Below are 17,806 nucleotides of genomic sequence, written 5' to 3'. Positions count from 1 at the left end.
ATAATCTGTGTTTGCATAGGAAAACACCCACATTACAGCTCACAACTGTCTATGGATCCAGTTCTAGAGGATTCAATGCCTTCTTCTGCCCTCTGTGAGCACTAGGTAAACATGTGGTACACATATTTAAATTGAGGCCTTCACACATATACATAAAATTAAATAAATATTTTAAAATGTTTTAATTAAAATAGATTTACATCAATCTCTCTTCCCTTTTCTTCCTGCAGCTCCTCCCAGGTATCCTCACTTAAAACCTTACCATCCTCCCAACTCTCAAGGGATACAACCTGCTGGTTCCAGCTTCATTATTTGTGTGGATATGGTTTTCAGTAATGAGTGCTCTGTATTGGCTCAGGGAATACAGGAGAAAAGCAGGCTGGAAGATTGTAAGAGCTAGAATACCAGGAAGTCTGATGTGAAACAGTCTTTCCTAGAAATAGCTGAATAATGAAGAGAAAACAATAACAAGATCAATAGCTATGTTAATGTGGAAGGAGGAGAAATTTCACGGGGTCCCACCTGTACACAAAGATCTGGAAGCAAGCAATGGCTGCTACAAGAAGAAAAATTAGCCTCTCGTATGGATGAGCCACCTTATTGGTTGCTCAATAATTCTCTTTTTAAAAGTACAGGTGAATCACCAATTAGGAGACAATATGCTAGAGGGTTGTTTCAGGTTCTCCAGAAGGCAGTTCCTGCTCTGAATCAGCATCCACTATATGATAGTATTCCTTCTAGGGCTAGAATTTATGCGTTCACGAATTAAAGATGAAAAGAGGAATGGCATTATTCACCATCATCCCTAATGAGTCACTAGTCAAATTTTGCTTCCTGTTCCTGTGACCTTCCGCTCTGCTGATCTACAAACTTGGATTCCATGGGGGGGGGGGGTGTGGAAGTAGGAGTACTTCTGCCAGGAAGTATAACAAACACTCCATTGATCTGTAATCTTTTCCTCGCCATTCTGCATTCTTAATACTATTGAGTCAACAGGCTAACAAAGGAATTACAGTGTTAGCAGAGTCGTTTGACACAGTCAGGGGGACAGTGTTCTGCTTTTCCACAGTGCATTAAGGAAATCTGTCTGGAGGGATAGAGAGGCTTTCCAGTTCTCTTGGTGTTACTTCATCATGTGATTATGGTTAATGAAAAATTATAAAATCCCACCACAACAGGATGATAAATGGCTCAGACTCTTCAAAAATAGAGTTATGTATAACCCTTCCAGGTAAAAAACCAAGAAATGCCCAGTTTCTTGATGTTGGTGGAGAAAATACAGAATGGATCACAGAAGGAAGCTATAAAGAATAGATAACACCACTTGACTGGTTACAGAAGTAGTGTGCCATGAGTATTTGTGTACTATTTTTAAAGACCATGTTTTTACATGCATACATATTCATTGAGCAGATACTGGTATTTCTATTCCTCTGTTTTTTTTTTTTATGTTTTTTAACCATATTGTGTAATATTGATTGAGTTAAGTGTTGTTACATCAGTATTACTTTTTCATATGACTTGGGAAAGTGTAGTATATTTCCATTTGTACATGGCATATCATGCTAGATATAACTATGGCTTTTTTATTCTCTTCATTTGGAAACTATGCATGAAATAAAGTGATTTAATTAAATGCTAATTTTAATAAAGATAGACAAGTGATGGCCAGTCTTGGTTGTCAATTTGAGTGGTGATGGCAACAATCAGGAAGAATGCTTTCTGGGTAAATCTATTATGGTATTCCCTGGAATAATACAATGAGGGTCACCCTCTTCCAGAATGGCACTATCTTTTGGTTATGGCCCAGATAAAAAACATTTGAAGAAAAAGCACTGCTGCTTTCCACCTGCCCATCTTTGTGCCTAGCTGGTGAGTTCATCTACTCTGGTTTTGCTACAGCTGCTACTGTTCTTGGCTGACAGCAGAACCCAGTGTCAACAGCCCTTCAATGTGGACTCAAGATCATATTCTGCAGAAATCCTCCGGGTCTCCAGTTCAGGGTAAGACTCTTGAGCTATAAAATATAGTGAACTGAGACATTCTAAGGCTTGAAAGTTCTCCCTTGTGCAGATAGCCATTGTTGGGCTAAGTTCATCCTAAAAGTTCTGTTCTTTTATTCTTGACTTGAAAAATGTTAGATGACCTTTGTTGTAGAATATTATTTTAACCAGGGAAAGATTGTTATATTTGTCTATGCTGATGAATATTGCTTTAACTATGTGAAGGTGTGATACATTTGTTTCTGTTGCCTTTGTTAAGGATGTAAAGATGTGTTACTTTGTTCATGCTGTATTTAATTATGTAAAGATGTGCTGCATTTGTTTCACCTTGCCTGCCTAAGGCACATGATTAGTCTAACAAAAAGCTGAACGGCTAATAGCTAGGCAGGAGAGGGATAGATAGGGCTGGCAGGAAAAGAGAGAGTAAGTAAAAAGAGAAATCTAGGCACAAGAGGAGAACAAGAGAGACAGAGAGGGACATGCCTGGGGCCAGAAGCCAGCTAGCCACCAGCTAGACATGAGAAGCAGTGAAAGTAATATATACAGAAATAAAAAAAAGGTAAAAAGCCCCGGGGCAAAACATAGATGAAGAGAAAAAGGTTAAAGTTATAAGAGCTAGCCATAAATGAGCCTAAACTAAGACCAAGCATTCATAACTAATCAGTTCCTGTGTCATGATTTGGGAGCTGTTTGGTGGTCCAAAATAAAGCCTGTTACAGACCTTTCATTTTCTTTTCTTTTTGAAAATTTTTAGTTCATCTTCTCAGTGAGTACATGTCCTCAGAATTGCCATGCTCCATAGGCTTTTTACATGGCCATACAAATAACAGAGGATAGTTTACATTTTTTCTACTTTCTACTGAAAGTAAGCATGATAAAATCTGCTCTGCAGACATGGCTTTGTTTTCAACAGTTTGACTTTCTACATTTATTTCATTATCAAGTATCAGTTTCAATATGTCAACATATTCTATAATCTATGATCATTTCACATAATGAAGTGATATCAATGAAGAAATATTTATATGTATTCAATTAAATTTCATAACAGGCTTAAACATACTTTTTAAATGAGAAAGCAGTTAATAACAAATGTGCCAACACATCAAAAATTTTTCCTTTTTTTGACAATTGCACAGTTTATACACTCTTAAGAACTGAGCCCTAAGATAACAAACAAAGAGTAAATATTTTAGCCAAGAGTATGAAAATCTTAGAGTGTGATCATTTTTTAGGTTATTTTCAACAAAGAGGTTATATTGCAAATAATTTTCATTCTTTCATATCACCCAAATATCACACCATAGACAGTTGTTCTCCGCATTTTGACTAGGTATGATTTCTGTGATGATCCCTATCTACTGTAAAAAGGAGTTTCTTTCATGAGGGGTGAGAGCTCCACTTATCTGTGGATACAAAAATACACATTTAGAGTGCAGTTGTGAATTGTGATGGTTTATGTTAAGAGACTATCACATAAGTTAGGAGAGGATGTTTGTAAGGTACATAGGACCAGGACACCTGACGCTATGTAGTGTTTTCTAGACATGATACAGTAGTTACGCCCTTGAAATCTCAACAATATGGTTGCCTAAACAAGACCTGTACTATGGCAATAACAGTGTGAATTGGGGGAATTGCATAAGACCAAACCCCTATAGGGGTTTGCTATAGGCAAACAGTGCTGCTGAGAGACAATCATTATCCTTTAGGGGTAAGTCTCCTAATAGTTTATCAAATTATAAGGGGTCATCTCTAAACACATATGCATATGAGTGTTGGCAGGCTTTTTTTGTCTTGCCAGCTGGCTCCCAAATAATCACTCAGAGACTTATTATTAATTATAAATGCTCAGCTGATAGCTTAGCGTTGTTACTAACTAGCTCTTTCAACTTAAATTAACCCATATTTCTTATCTATGCTCTACCATATGGCAATACCTTTTTTTAGAACAGCATATTCATCTCTTGCTTCCTCTGCATCTGGCTGGTTACTCCACCCTCCTTTTTCCCAGCATTCTCTCAGCTTGACTCTCCCACCTAACCTCTTCCTGCCAAACTATTATCCAGTAAACTCTTTATTAACCATGAAAGCAACACATTTCACAATGTACAAAAGGATTGTTCTATAGCATTTTCTCCTTTTTGTCTAATTAAAAAGGAAGGTTTTAACTTTAACATAGTAAAATTATATACAACAAAACTAGTTATCAAGTAAGAGTTACAGTTACTATATTCAGTCCATTCATATGTGACAAATTTAGAGAAAATACTCTGTTATCTATCTTACTTATATGAGTTTAAAATTTTATACCTAATTTACTTTTTATCATAACTAAGGAAAATTGTAAGTTTAACTATTTAGTCTTTAATTCCATCAAAGACCATGAAGGATATAATATTATCTAATGACAAGGACACTTGATGCTGGGACAGTCACACAAAGTTCCTCTGTAATGTTGTTACATCCATCTTTGGCCTACAGGCCTAATATATTTGACAGACGTTTCTGAGAAACAGGAATTTTGAAGAATTGTTCTACCTCGCCTTGGCAAAGTTTGTCAGCCACCTTCTTATGTGTCCTGCTGGTGCAGTTTGAATAACATACTGTCAGCAATTGAGGCAAGGTCATTTTTTCCCCCAATGGTTAGCTTTTGCCACAAAGATGACACCCATCATCTTTTCTAAAGTAAATTGGTACTGCCAGGAGCAGATGTGTCTCACTGTCAAGAAAAGCCTTATTAAAACATTTTAAATGCCATATTCTATTGGTCTTTGAAGTGTTTGAAGACCATCTCCCTATATAAATATATCTGTTCAACCTTGAAAACACATGTAATATGATTCTAAGTTTGGTTATTATAGATAATTAACTACTAACTTGTACTTCTTAATTATTTGACATTTTCAAATGAGTAGCATAAATACAATACCCCCAATGAGTAGAAACATACATATAGTATAACAAAAATAACTTTAAATTTGTATGAATATGTAAAAATCCACACAATTATAAAATATTTTGAGGTTAATAGCTGCTTTCAGGATAAAATAGATTCAATAATCTGCAATTTTATCTCATCATGTCTATATTACACCCCCCTTTTTTCCTTTAAAAAGAAATGTTTGAATTTAACTCCTTTTTTTTTTTTTTTTTTGCTTTCTTTAGGACCATGACCCAAAACAACTTATAACCAACCCTGGTAAATGATGACAAATATCCATAACTGATCAAATGATCAAAAAACCACTCCATATCTTGGAATGTGGGCATTGATTTTTTTTCTAGACTGCTTCCTGTTGTCAAGGAGTGCTGGCAACTTTGGGGTAACCTTGAGAAAATCAGGAAAATGGTTAAGTCTTGGCTAGTAGTCTGTGAGGCTGGTCCATCTCAGCCTTGTAGCTGTTCTGGATGGAGGACTCTGAGGAAACTGCAACAGAGGTGCTGTGAAATGTTGGATCACAATGGCCATCTGTTTTTATTGGTGTCTGGACCCCTTGCTCTGAAAATAAATAAACTTTCAAAGGTAATATATCTGCATTAATACATGTATAGACTCAAGGGTTAGGAATTCCAGAGGACATAAATAATTCAAAAAATTAATCTTGACATTTAACAAAAATATGAAAATGGTACTGAAAAATTATTTTATATTGGTACACAATGGCTAATAGTGAGCTATGGTATTGAAAAATAAGATTATAGAATGTGGCTCTTTACAAACTCAAATTTAATTCATTGACAAGCATTTGGTTACTAACTTAATAGTACCTCATTTAGTATTAGTTGATTATTTTAATATTTTATTCTTTGAAATTTTTATAAAATGTATTTTAATCATATACTCCCTTTAGTCCTTCCTGTAACTACTTTCATATCCATTCTAACCCATTATCCCAATTTATTATTCCTATGGGGATAAATTTGACCACATTGCTTTATAACCATGTAAAATATCTAAAAAGGCATACAGTACTAAAGTACCTTAATTGTCTACATACCACTTTCATAATAGTCCATTTAGATATCATCCATTTCTCTGTCATTGGGCAATTCCTTTGTCTTTCTTAGGGTCCTGTTTTCTAGGTAGCCTCCCTGGAGTTGTGAGTAGCAGTCTACTCATCTTTGTTTTACATGTAGTATCCTCCTATGAGTGAGTAAATACCATGTTTGTCTTTCTGAGTCTGGGTTACACCACCTTGCTTCTTAATACCATTTGATTAGAAAGACTTTTCCCAGCCCTTTATTGTGAGGCTATCTTTGAAATTGAGGTGTGCTTCTTGTATGTAGCCGAAAGATGGGTCCTACTTTCATATCCATTCTGTTAGCCTGTGTCTTTTTATAGGTGAATTAAGTCCATTGATATTAAGGGATATTAATGACCAGTGATTGTTCATTCCTGTTATCTTGTGGTGGTGGTGGTGTGTGTATTTCTCTTCTTTGGGATTTACTGCTGTTGGGTTATATATTGCCTGTGCTTTTGTGGGTATATCTGACTTCCTTAGGTTGAAATTTTCCTTCTAGTGCTTTCTGTTGGGCTGGATTTGTGGATAAGTATTATTTAAATCTGGTTTTGTCTTTGAATGTCTTGTTCACTGTGTCTATGGTGATTGAAAGTTTTGCTGGGTATATTAGTCTAGGCTGGCATCCATGGTCTCTTACTGTCTGCACTACATCTGTCCAGGTCCTTCTGGCTTTCAAAGTCTCCATTGAGAAATTGGGTGTTATTCTGATGGGTTTGCCTTTATAAGTCACTTGGCCTTTTTCTTTTGCTGCTCTTAATATTCTTTCTTTATTCTGTAGGTTTAGTTTTTTAATTCTTATGTGGTGAGGAGACTTTTTTGTGGGGTCTAGTCTGTTTGGTGTTCTATAGGCTTCTTGCATCTTCATAGGTATTTCCTTCATTAAGTTGGGAAAGTTTTCTTCTATGGTTTTGTTGAATATATTTTCTGTGCCTTTGAGTTGGTATTCTTCTCCTTCCTCTATCCCTGTTATTCTTAGGCTTGGCTTTCTCATGGTGTCCCAGATTTTTTGGACATTTTGTGTTATGAGTTTTTTGGCTTTGGTACTTTCTTTGACTGATGAATCTATTTCCTCTACACCAGAGATCCTCTCTTCCATCTCTTGTATTCTATTGGTTATGCTTGCATCTGTGTTTCCTGTTCATTTACTCAGATTTTCTATTTCCAGTATTCCCTCTGTTTGTGTCTTCTTTATTGTTTCTATTTCCCTTTTCAGGTCTTGAACTGTTTTCCTCACATGTTTAATTGTCTTTTCATGGTTTTCTTGGCTTTCTTTAAGGGATTTATTGATTTCTTCCCATTTTTTGTTTCTTCTTTCCTCAATTTCTCTTTTCATTTTTTTTTCTTGAAAGGCATCTAGCATCTTCATGATGCTATTCTTAAGGTTGCTTTCTTCTGCTTCTTCTACCTTGTGATGTTCAGGTCTTGCTGTTGTAAGACGGATAGGTTCTGGTGATGCTGTGTTGCTCTTTATGTTGTTGTATGTTTTTTTTTTTTTTCATGGACATCTACCTATCTCCTCCTCTAATAGGAATAAGAGGTGCCTGTGTCTAAGCAAGTTGCTAATGGTCTCCTCTGTGCTTGCTGTGTCTGTGTCTCAGGGGGCCCCTCTGGGTGTAATCTTAGCTCTTGGTCTAATTGGAGCAGGCAAATTCTGTGTCTCAGGGAGCTGCTAGTTGGTTCTGTGACTCACAGAACCATCTTGGTGTTATCAGGGCTCTTGGTCCAGTCAGAGCTGACAGATTCTGTGTTTCAGGAAGCCTCTCTTGGTCCAATGAGAGGTGGCAGATTTTATATCTCAGAAAGCCACTCTTGGTCTAATGAAGGCTGGCAGATTCCCTTTCTCAGGAGGTTACTCTTAGTCCAATGAGAGCTCTTTATCCAATGAGAGCTGGTGGTTTGTTTTCCATGCCTCAGAAAGTTACTCTTGGTTCAATGAGAGCTGGCAGTTTGGTTTCCTTGACGCAGGAAGTTGCTGGGGTCTCAGGCAGATGGATATTGGGACAGGGCGTGTAGATTACCAGGTCTGATGGATAGTTTTGGTGGGTTGGGGCTTCCCCCAGGAGTTTTCCCTATTGGCCTGTAACTCTTGGTCCAGTGAGAGCTCTTGAGCTGGTGGTTTGGGTTCTGACCCTCAGGAAGTTGCTGGGGTCTCAGGTAGATGGGTATGGGGGCAGGGCGTGTAGACTGCAGGGTCCAGTGGGGTGGGGGGTTGGTGGTGGTGGCCTCTGGCAAGAGTTTTGCCTGCTGGCCGGCAAATGGGACAGAGTTGGGTGGGAATTCCCGGGGACTGGTTTTGTCCCAAGTCTTAGGGTCAGGACTCTCTGGGTATGAGCAGAGTCGAATTGTGAATTTTCTATACACACAAATACAAATACAGGAGGCAACAACAACAACAACAACTTAGATTTATTAAACAAGAAATTGTCTTTAAAGAAACTGGAGAAAACTGACATGCTTTGTCTATCTTAGTCCTCAAATTTCAATTTGTGTATGAGAACATTAAAAGTAAGCAAGTGAATGTTTATTTCATTAAAAATTCAGCTATTTAGTAAAGCTAAATATATTTTAAATCATCATTGTTAGTCAAGTTCTAAGGCAAGTAAAGAAGTACTATGCAGTACTATAAAAATTTAATTTTAAAGGTTTATTCACCTTGGAAAAAAGTGCTTTGAAATTCCATCCTTTGTCAAAGAGGACTTTAGAATGTATGTGAAAATCAAATTATTTCTTAGCTCATTTTATGTATTTCTTATGCACATACATATGCATAGAGTAGGTTTAGTTGTCTTAAATTCTAATAACTGTGGAACAGGTTACCATTACTTCAGGATGTATATACACAACTCCCTTTCATTGCTGGCTCTTTATTAACAGCTAGGCTCACCTCAGTTCTTATCTAATCTGATTTTAATGATTGTTTTGTGATTTGGAGGGAAATTTTAGTTACCTTCACATACACATAACACACACAGAGGGAGACAGAGAGAGAGACAGAGAGACACAGAGAGAGACAGAGAGATGGAGACACACATACACACAGAGAGAAAGAGAGAGAGACAGAGAAAGAGAGGGACAAAAAGCTGTTAAACAATGGCTTCATAGTGTGCAAACAAGATGATGCCTAGATATCAAGTGCTTTTTGATGCCTGCAGGTCATTCAGCAAACAGGGAAAGTAGAAAAGCACATTCACATGTTATGACTCTAATTCAAAATCATTTTTCTTTACTTTTCCATCCATGGTGCCCAAATAGGGTCAAAAAGCCAGCACGTCAGTTATTTTGTTGAAAGTGTAACAAATGCCTTAACTCTCTGCACCTATTACCACCACAGTGAACATTAACTAAATCAAGTTCAAGTTACTAACTTTCTTCCTGATACAACTGGACCTTTGTGGTGAACTATAGAAATGGTTTGAATTTTTCATAATGATTTTTCTGATATAAGTGATTGATAATTACACTAAAGACATTTCCCCATAAGAATCACATTTTGCCCCTGAAATAGGATAGGTCTGAGGTTTGAAATTTAATATAAAGTTTGGTCAGATGCTATATCTTATTTTAAGAAATGAGATTCAAGTCAGTCATTGTATGTACTATTTGAGCTTAGGAAAAAGTATTAATCCATGTTGTAAACAATACTATAGTCCTATAAAAGCTCAAGTATATAGTTCTTATCTCAAAAAAAATGTAATTTTCTTAATGTACCTCTTAAATCAGTACTATCAAGAAAGCCTGGGACTCAATGGAATGGAGATAAGGCAGTAGATTGACTAATATTAAAATTGAACAAAAATATGGTCCATCTATATACACTAAATTTAATTTCAAAGAATAATTTTAGTAATTCTAAGTGTATGGAAGCAAACACATACTCATTCCCACACACAGAATTCTCAAAGGACAAACTCTACATACTGTTGGGACTGAACAAAATGTCTGTGCTATATAAGTATCTTTATTGCATATCAAACTTCCACATACTTGATTTTTTAAATTTTATTTGTTTGTTTATTTTATATCCAGACCAGAGTCTCCTCTCCCTCCTCTCTTCCATCTATGCCCTCCCATCAACTCCTCTTCTGTTTCTGTTCAGAAAGGGGCAGGCTTCCCATGGGTATCAATAAAAAATGGCATGTTGCAGTAAGACTAAGCACCTCCCTTTATACTAAGGTGGACAGTATAATCCAGTATGAGGAATAGGCTCCCAAGAGCCAGCCAAAGCTTAGGGATAAACCCTGCTCCCATTGTTAGTAGTCCCACAAGTAGACCAAGTTATACAATTGTCACATATAGGTAGATGGCCTAGGTTGGTCCCAGGTAAACTCCCTGGTTGTTGGTTCAGACTCTATGAGCTCCTATGAGCCCAAGTTAGAGTGGATCAAAGAACTCAACATAAATCCAGTTACACCAATCCTGATAGAAGAAAAAATGGGGAATAACTTTAAATGCACTGGCACAGGAGATAACTTCCTGAATAGAATACCAGTAGAACATAGACATTAAGGTCAAAAATTAATAAATGGGACCACATAGAAATGTGGATAATAATGGGAAAAAATAATAAATGGGATCACATAGAAACTGAAAAGCTTCTATAAGGCAAATGACACTGTCAATAGGACAAAATGGCAGCCTACAGAATGGGGAAAAATCTTCACCAACCTCACAACTGACAGAGGGCTGATTTCCAAAATATACAAGGAACTCAAGAAACTGGACAGCAATAAACCAAATAATCCAATTTAAAAAAATTGGTACAGATCTAAACAGAATTCTCAACAGAAGAATCTCAAATGGCAGAGAAACTGTAGCATGAATTGTTAGAAGGTCCTTGCCAATTCCTCAGTTGATCCTGTTTCCTCAGACTGGAAGCCTCTGAGTCTTCATCCAAATGGATCTGAGCTGAACTGCTACTCAAAAGCCTAAAAGCTTAACCAGGCTCTAGTTCCTGGTCCTCACACCTTATATAACTTTCTGCTTCCTACCATCCCTTCCTGGGATTAAAGGCATGTGTGACTATGCCTGGCTGTTTCCAGTGTGGCTTTGAACTCACAGAGGTCTGAATGGATCTCTGCCTCCAGAATGCTAGGATTAAAGGTGTGTGTGCCACCATTTTCTGACCTTTATGTTTATCTAATGGATGTTCTGTTCTCTGACCCCAGATAAGTTTATTAGGGTGCACAATATTTTGGGGAACACAATATCACCACAAGAAACTCTTGAGGAGATGTCCAGCATCCTTAGCCATCAGGGAAATACAAATATAAATGACTCTGAGATTTCATCTTACACCTGTCCGAATGGCTAAGATCAAAAACACAAATCATAGTTTATGCTGGAGAGGATGTGGAGCAAGGGGAATACTCCTTCAATGCTGGTGGTAATGGAAACTTTTCCAGCCATTTTGGAAGTCAGTGTGTCTGTTTCTCAGAAAACTGGGAGTTAATCTACCTCAAGACTCAGCTATACCGCTCTTGGGTAAACATCTAAAGGATGCTCACTCATGCCACAGGAAACAAACATGATTTTAATGATCCTGGGCTTATATTTATTGTGAAGTTATATGTATATCAGGCAGTAATTTAAGTGAAGATATTATGATATTCAAAATAAAAGCCAAGAAAGAAACAACACAACAAAGAAATTCAAGTTTATTTGCTTTTGTGAGTTACATATATTATGTATTATTTTTTGTCCACAGCTGTTTCTTTATACTAATAGGCACATTGCTATTGGTTGATTTCACTACTTGTGCTTATTATCTTTCTTCTATTATTACAAGATTCTTAAAAGAAAGAAAATTATTTTGATTCACAGATTCAGAAGTTTTTAGCTTTGGTCATTTGGCTTCTGTGTTTCTGTGTTAGTGGTGAGGGAGAATATCATGATGAACATTGAAAAAATGCATAGTAGAAAAAATTGATCATCTTAGGGCAGCCAGGAGGGGTAGGAGGGATATTTTTTATGTTTTTATAACTTTTCCTAAGCCTGTTAAGCCATGAATCTGTCAGTGGTTCAATCTGTTTGATATGTCAGAGGTTTCATGCTGCCACCACTTCCAAAATCCCACCCTGAAACACTGTGTTGTGAATTGTGAACAAAATGTACAATACATGAGGCTATTTTTATTTTCAGATTGGGAGCATCATACAACAGTTCCAGGTTCCAACAGGTTAATGTCTAGCTTATAATTCAAAATGCACTCATTCTACCTATAAGAGGTTTCATAGCTTTGGCATTGTTGCAAAGTCTCTTTTGAGATTTAAGGCAACTGCTTACCCATGACCTTATATGTGAATCAAAAACAAGTTACAGTACAATAAAAGGCACAAGACAAGCATTTCCTTCTTACATAGATAAACAAGGGGTCCAAAAAAAAAAAAAAAAAGATCAGAACAAAGCAAAATGAAAAGCTAGGTGTGCTACATTAAAATATGCAGATATATATCTGGCATCTGGTGTGTCTGGTGTTATGATGTGAGCTTAAAAATCTTGGGCAGTCCCCTCTCATGACCTTGCTGTTTAAAGCTGACATGATCACACTGTTAGGAGACTATATTGCCTGTTTTGACTTCCATCAGCCAATATTCCATATTCTTGGGTTTAATTTGCTTTCATTGCTTCAAATATTACTCTCTGGGGATCTGCTTGAAGGAACTTTGAATCTGTTCCATACTGCTTTGTCTGCCAGTGTCTTGTAGACTGCTACTCTAAAGTTTTTCCATAAATAAGTTCTTAGTCTCTTATTGTACTTGATCAGATAAAGTCATAGCAATGGTCTCATATCCAGAAAAAAAATCTTTCTGTGTTAGTTAGCTTTCTATCACACTACAGCAATGATGAGACAGACAGATGCTGAGGAAAAGATCTGGCTTAAAGCGCACACCTGGCCCAGAGGTGAGTGACTCTGTTTATATGCAGGGAGGCCTGCCCCAGCCTTTCCCAGGGAACAGTCACCCAACTTAGTCCCAGTTGCCAGCCAGCTTATAAGACTCCTGCAGGAAGGTTCCCCTTCAAGACCCCCCAGCGGACCCTGCAATCTACATGCCCTGTCCCCACACCCATCTGCCCGAAACCCCCACCACTTCCTGAGGCTTGGAAACCAACCCCCAGCTCTCATCTGGCCCAGAGAGAGAGCTCTCATCTGGCCTAGAGAGAGAGCTCTCATTGGACAAAGAGCTATCATTGGTCCAAGAGTAACCTCAGTAGACAGGGAATCTGCCAGCCCTCATTAGACCAAAAGTGGCTTTCTGAGAAGTAGAATCTGCCACCTCTCATTGGACCAAGAGAGGCTTCCTGAAACACAAAATCTGTCAGCTCTGACTGGACCAAGAGCCCTGATAAGACCAAGAATGAATCCATGAGTCACAGAATCAACTAGCTTGGGTTGACTCAAGAGCAGCTCTCTGAGACACAGAAGCTACCTGCGCCAGTTAGACCAAGAGCTAAGATTAGAGGCAGAAGGACCCCCTGAGACACAGACACAATAAGCACAGAGTTGACCAAAAGCAACTCCCTCAGACACATGCACCTCTTATACCTTTTAGACAAGGAGATGGGCGGATGTCAAGGCAGATGCACATACAATAACATAAAGTGCAATACAGCATCACCAGAACCTACCCCTCCTCCAACAGCAAGACCTGAACATCACAAGGTAGACGAAGCAGAAGAAAGCAACCTTAAGAATAGAATTATGAAGATGCTAGAGGCCTTTAAAGAAAAAATGAAAAATGAAATTGAGGAAAAGATGAACAAAAAAGTGGAGAAAATCAATAAAGAAATTGAGAAAAAGTCAAACAAAAAATGGGAAGTAATCTATAAAGAACTAGAGGAAAAGACAAAGAATAAATTGGAAGAAAGCAATAAATCCTTTAAAGAAAACCATGAAAAAACAATTAAACAGGTGAGGGAAACAGTTCAAAACATGAAAAGAGAAATAGAAAAAATGATGAAGACACAAACAGAGGATATGAAGGAAATAGAAAAATCTAAAAGAGATGGATAATTTTCTGGATAGGTACCACATGCCTAAGTTAAATCAAGACCAGATAAACTATTCAAATAGACCAATAACCCCTAAGGAAATAGAAACAGTTATTAAAAGTCTCCCAAACAAACAAAGCCCAAGGCCAGATGGATTCAATGCAGAATTCTACCAGATCTTCAAAGAAGAGATAATACCAATACTCTTCAAATTGTTCCACACAATAGAAACAGAAGGAACATTACCAAACTCTTTCTATGAGGCTACAATTACCCTGATTCCTAAACCAAACAAAGATGCAAAGAAAGAGAACTACAGACCAATCTCCCTCATTAACATTGATGCAAAAATACTCAATAAAATACTGGCAAACAAACTCCAAGAACACATCAAAACAATTATCCATCATGATCAAGTAGGTTTTATCCCAGGGATGCAAGGGTGGTTCAACATACAAAAGACTGTCAATATAATACACCATATAAACAAACTGAAAGAAAAAAAAAACACATGATCATCTCACTAGATGCTGAAAAGGCCTTTGACAAAAATCTAACACCCCTTCATGATAAAGATCTTGGAGAGATCAGGAATACAGCAAACATACCTAAACACAATAAAGGCAATTTACAGCAAGCCAATAACCAACATCAAATTTAATGCAGAGAAAACTCAAAGCGATTCCACTAAAATCAGGAACAAGACAAGGCTGTCCACTCTCTCTATACTTATTTGATATAGTACTTGAATTTTGAGCCAGAACAATAAGACAACATAAGGAGATCAAGGAGATACAAATTGGAAAGGAAGAAGTCAAGCTTTCCCTATTTGCAGATGATATGATAGTATATATAAGTGACCCCAAAAATTCAACCAAGGAACTCATACAGCTTATATACATCTTCGGCAATGTAGCAAGATACAAAATTAACTCAAAAAAATCAGTAGTCCTCCTAAATACAAATGACAAACAGGCTGAGAAGGAAATCAGTGATACATTACCCTTTACAATAGCCACAAATGATATAAATACCATGGGGTAAATCTAACTAAGTAAGTGAAGGACCTGTATGACAAGAACTTTAAGTCCTTGAAAAAAGCAATTGAAGAAGATGTCAGAAAATGGAAAGATCTCCCATGCTCATGGATAGGCAGGATTAACACAGTAAAAATGGCAATCTTACCAAAAGCAATCTACAGATTCAATGCAATCCCCATCAAAATACCAACACAATTCTTCACAGACCTGGAGAGAACAATACTCAACTTCATATGGAAAAACAAAAAACCCAGGATAGCCAAAAGAATCCTGTACATTAAAACAACCTCTAGAGGCATCAGGTTCCTGGATTTCAAGCTCTACTACAGAGCTACAGTAATAAAAACAGCTTGGTACAGGCATAAAAACTGACATGTGGACAAATTGAACAGAACTGAAGACCCTGATATTAATCCACACACCTATGCACAGATAATTTTCAACAAAGAAGCCAAAACTGTACAATGGAAAAAAGAAAGCATCTTCAACAAATGGTGCTGGCATAACTGGATGTCAACATGTAGAAGACTGCAAATACATCCATATCTGTCACCATGCATAAAACTTAAGTCCAAGTGGATCAAAGATTTCAACATAAATCCAGTTACTCTGAATCTGATAGAAGAGAAAGTAGGAAGTAGTCTTGAACCCATTGACACTGGAGATCACTTCCTAGATATAACACCAGTAGCACAGACAATGAGAGAAACAATCAATCAATGGGACCTCTTAAAACTGAGAAGCTTTTATAGAACAAAGGAAATAGTCAACAAGACAAAGAGACAGCCTACAGAATTGGAAAAGATCTTCACCAACCCCACATCTGACAGAGGGCTGATATCCAGAATATATAAAGAACTCAAGAAATTAGACATCAAAATAACTAACAGTCCAATTAAAAATGGGCTATAGAGCTAAACACAGAACTCTCAACAGAAGAAGCTCAAATGGCTGAAAGATATTTAAGGAATGCTCAACATCTTTAATCATCAGGGAAATGCAAATCAAAATGACTCTGAGATGCCATCTTACACCTGTCAGAATGGCTAAGAACAAAAACACTGAAGACAGCATATGCTGGAGAGGATTTGGAGCAAGGGGAACACTCCTACATTGGTGGAAATGCAAACTTGTGCAACCACTTTGGAAATCATTATGGCGCTTTCTTAGAAAATTGGGAATCAATCTCCCTCAAGACCCAGCTATACCACTCTTGGGCATATACCCAAGGAATGCTCAATCTTACCACAAGGACACATGCTCAACTATGTTCATAGCAGCATTATTTGTAATAGCCAGAACTTGGAAACAACCTAGTTGCCCTTCAGCTGAAGAATGGATAAATAATATATGGTACATATACACAATGGAGTACTACTCAGCAGAGAAAAATAATGACATCATTAGGTTTGCAGGCAAATGGATAAAAAATCATCCTGAGTGAGGTAACCCAGACTCAGAAAGACAAACATGGTATGTACTCACTCATAAGTGGATGCTAAATGTAAAGCAAAGCATAACCAGACTGCAACTCACAACTCCACGGAGGCTACCTAGTAAAGAGGACTCTAAGAAAGACATACGGATCACAAAAGGACAGAGAAATGGATGAGATCTATATGAGCAACCTGTACATGGATTCGTGGGGCGTAATGGAGGGCAAGGGTCAGGGGATAGAGAGCTTACCAAAACGGAAGGTCCCAGCTGGATCAGGAACAGAGTGGGAGAATAAGGAAAGAGATATCATGATAAATGAAGACCGCATGGGAACTGGAAGAATCAAAGTGCTAGAGAGGTCCCCAGAAATCCACAAAGATACCTCCACAATTGACTACTGACAATGGTTGAGAGAAAGCCCAAGCTGACCTACTCTGGTGATCTGATGACCAAACACCCTGTTATGATAGAACTCTTATCCAGTGACTGATGGAAGCAAATGCAGAGATATGGCCAAGCCCCGGGGGAGCTCCAGGAGTCCAACTGGCGAGAGAGAGAAGGGATTATATGAGCAAGAGATATTGAGGCCATGATTGGAAAAAGCACAGGACAAACAACCAAACTAGTGGGAACACATGAACTATGAACCAATAGCTGAGGAGTCCCCATGGAACTGGATCAGGCCCTCTGGATAAGTGAGACAGTTTATTAGCTTGAACTATTTAGGAGACCCCCAGGCAGGGGACCAGGACCTGTCCTTAGTGCATGAGCTGGCTTTCTGGAACCTAGGGCCTATGCTGAGACATTTTGCTCAGCCTTGGTGTAGGGAGGAGGAGACTGGACCTGCCTCAACTGAGTCTACCAGGCCAAGTTGAATCCCCAGTGGAGACCTTGCCTTGGAGGAGGTGGGAATGGGAGGAGGATTGGGGGGAAACCCGGGGGGTGAAAGGAGGGAGGACAGGGGGAATCCATGGCTGATATGTAAAATTAAATTAATTATAAAATAAAACAAATAAAGAGTTCACCCTTGGGACATAGCTCACTGAAGAAATCCCATCTCTTTGATGTCTACCACTTATCCAAAAGCCCATTAAATTATTAAGTAATCAATGAAGTAATAGGCTGACAGTTAGAGCACGCATGGTCTTAAGAATTCCTAAAGGCCTGAACTCTGAATACTGCTTCTGTAGAGACAAAGTCTACAAAGCATTAGACATTAATGGGCATTTGAGATCCAAATTATACCATCAGTGAAAAATGGTCAACCTGTAACTTCTAAGAAGTTCCTACTCCTTAATTCAGATACTTTTTT

Source organism: Peromyscus eremicus, chromosome 4, assembly GCF_949786415.1.
Source record: "Peromyscus eremicus chromosome 4, PerEre_H2_v1, whole genome shotgun sequence".
In the NCBI taxonomy this organism is placed as follows: domain Eukaryota; kingdom Metazoa; phylum Chordata; class Mammalia; order Rodentia; family Cricetidae; genus Peromyscus; species Peromyscus eremicus.
The sequence above is the reverse complement of the archived record's forward strand: the minus strand, read 5'-3'. Positions refer to the sequence as shown.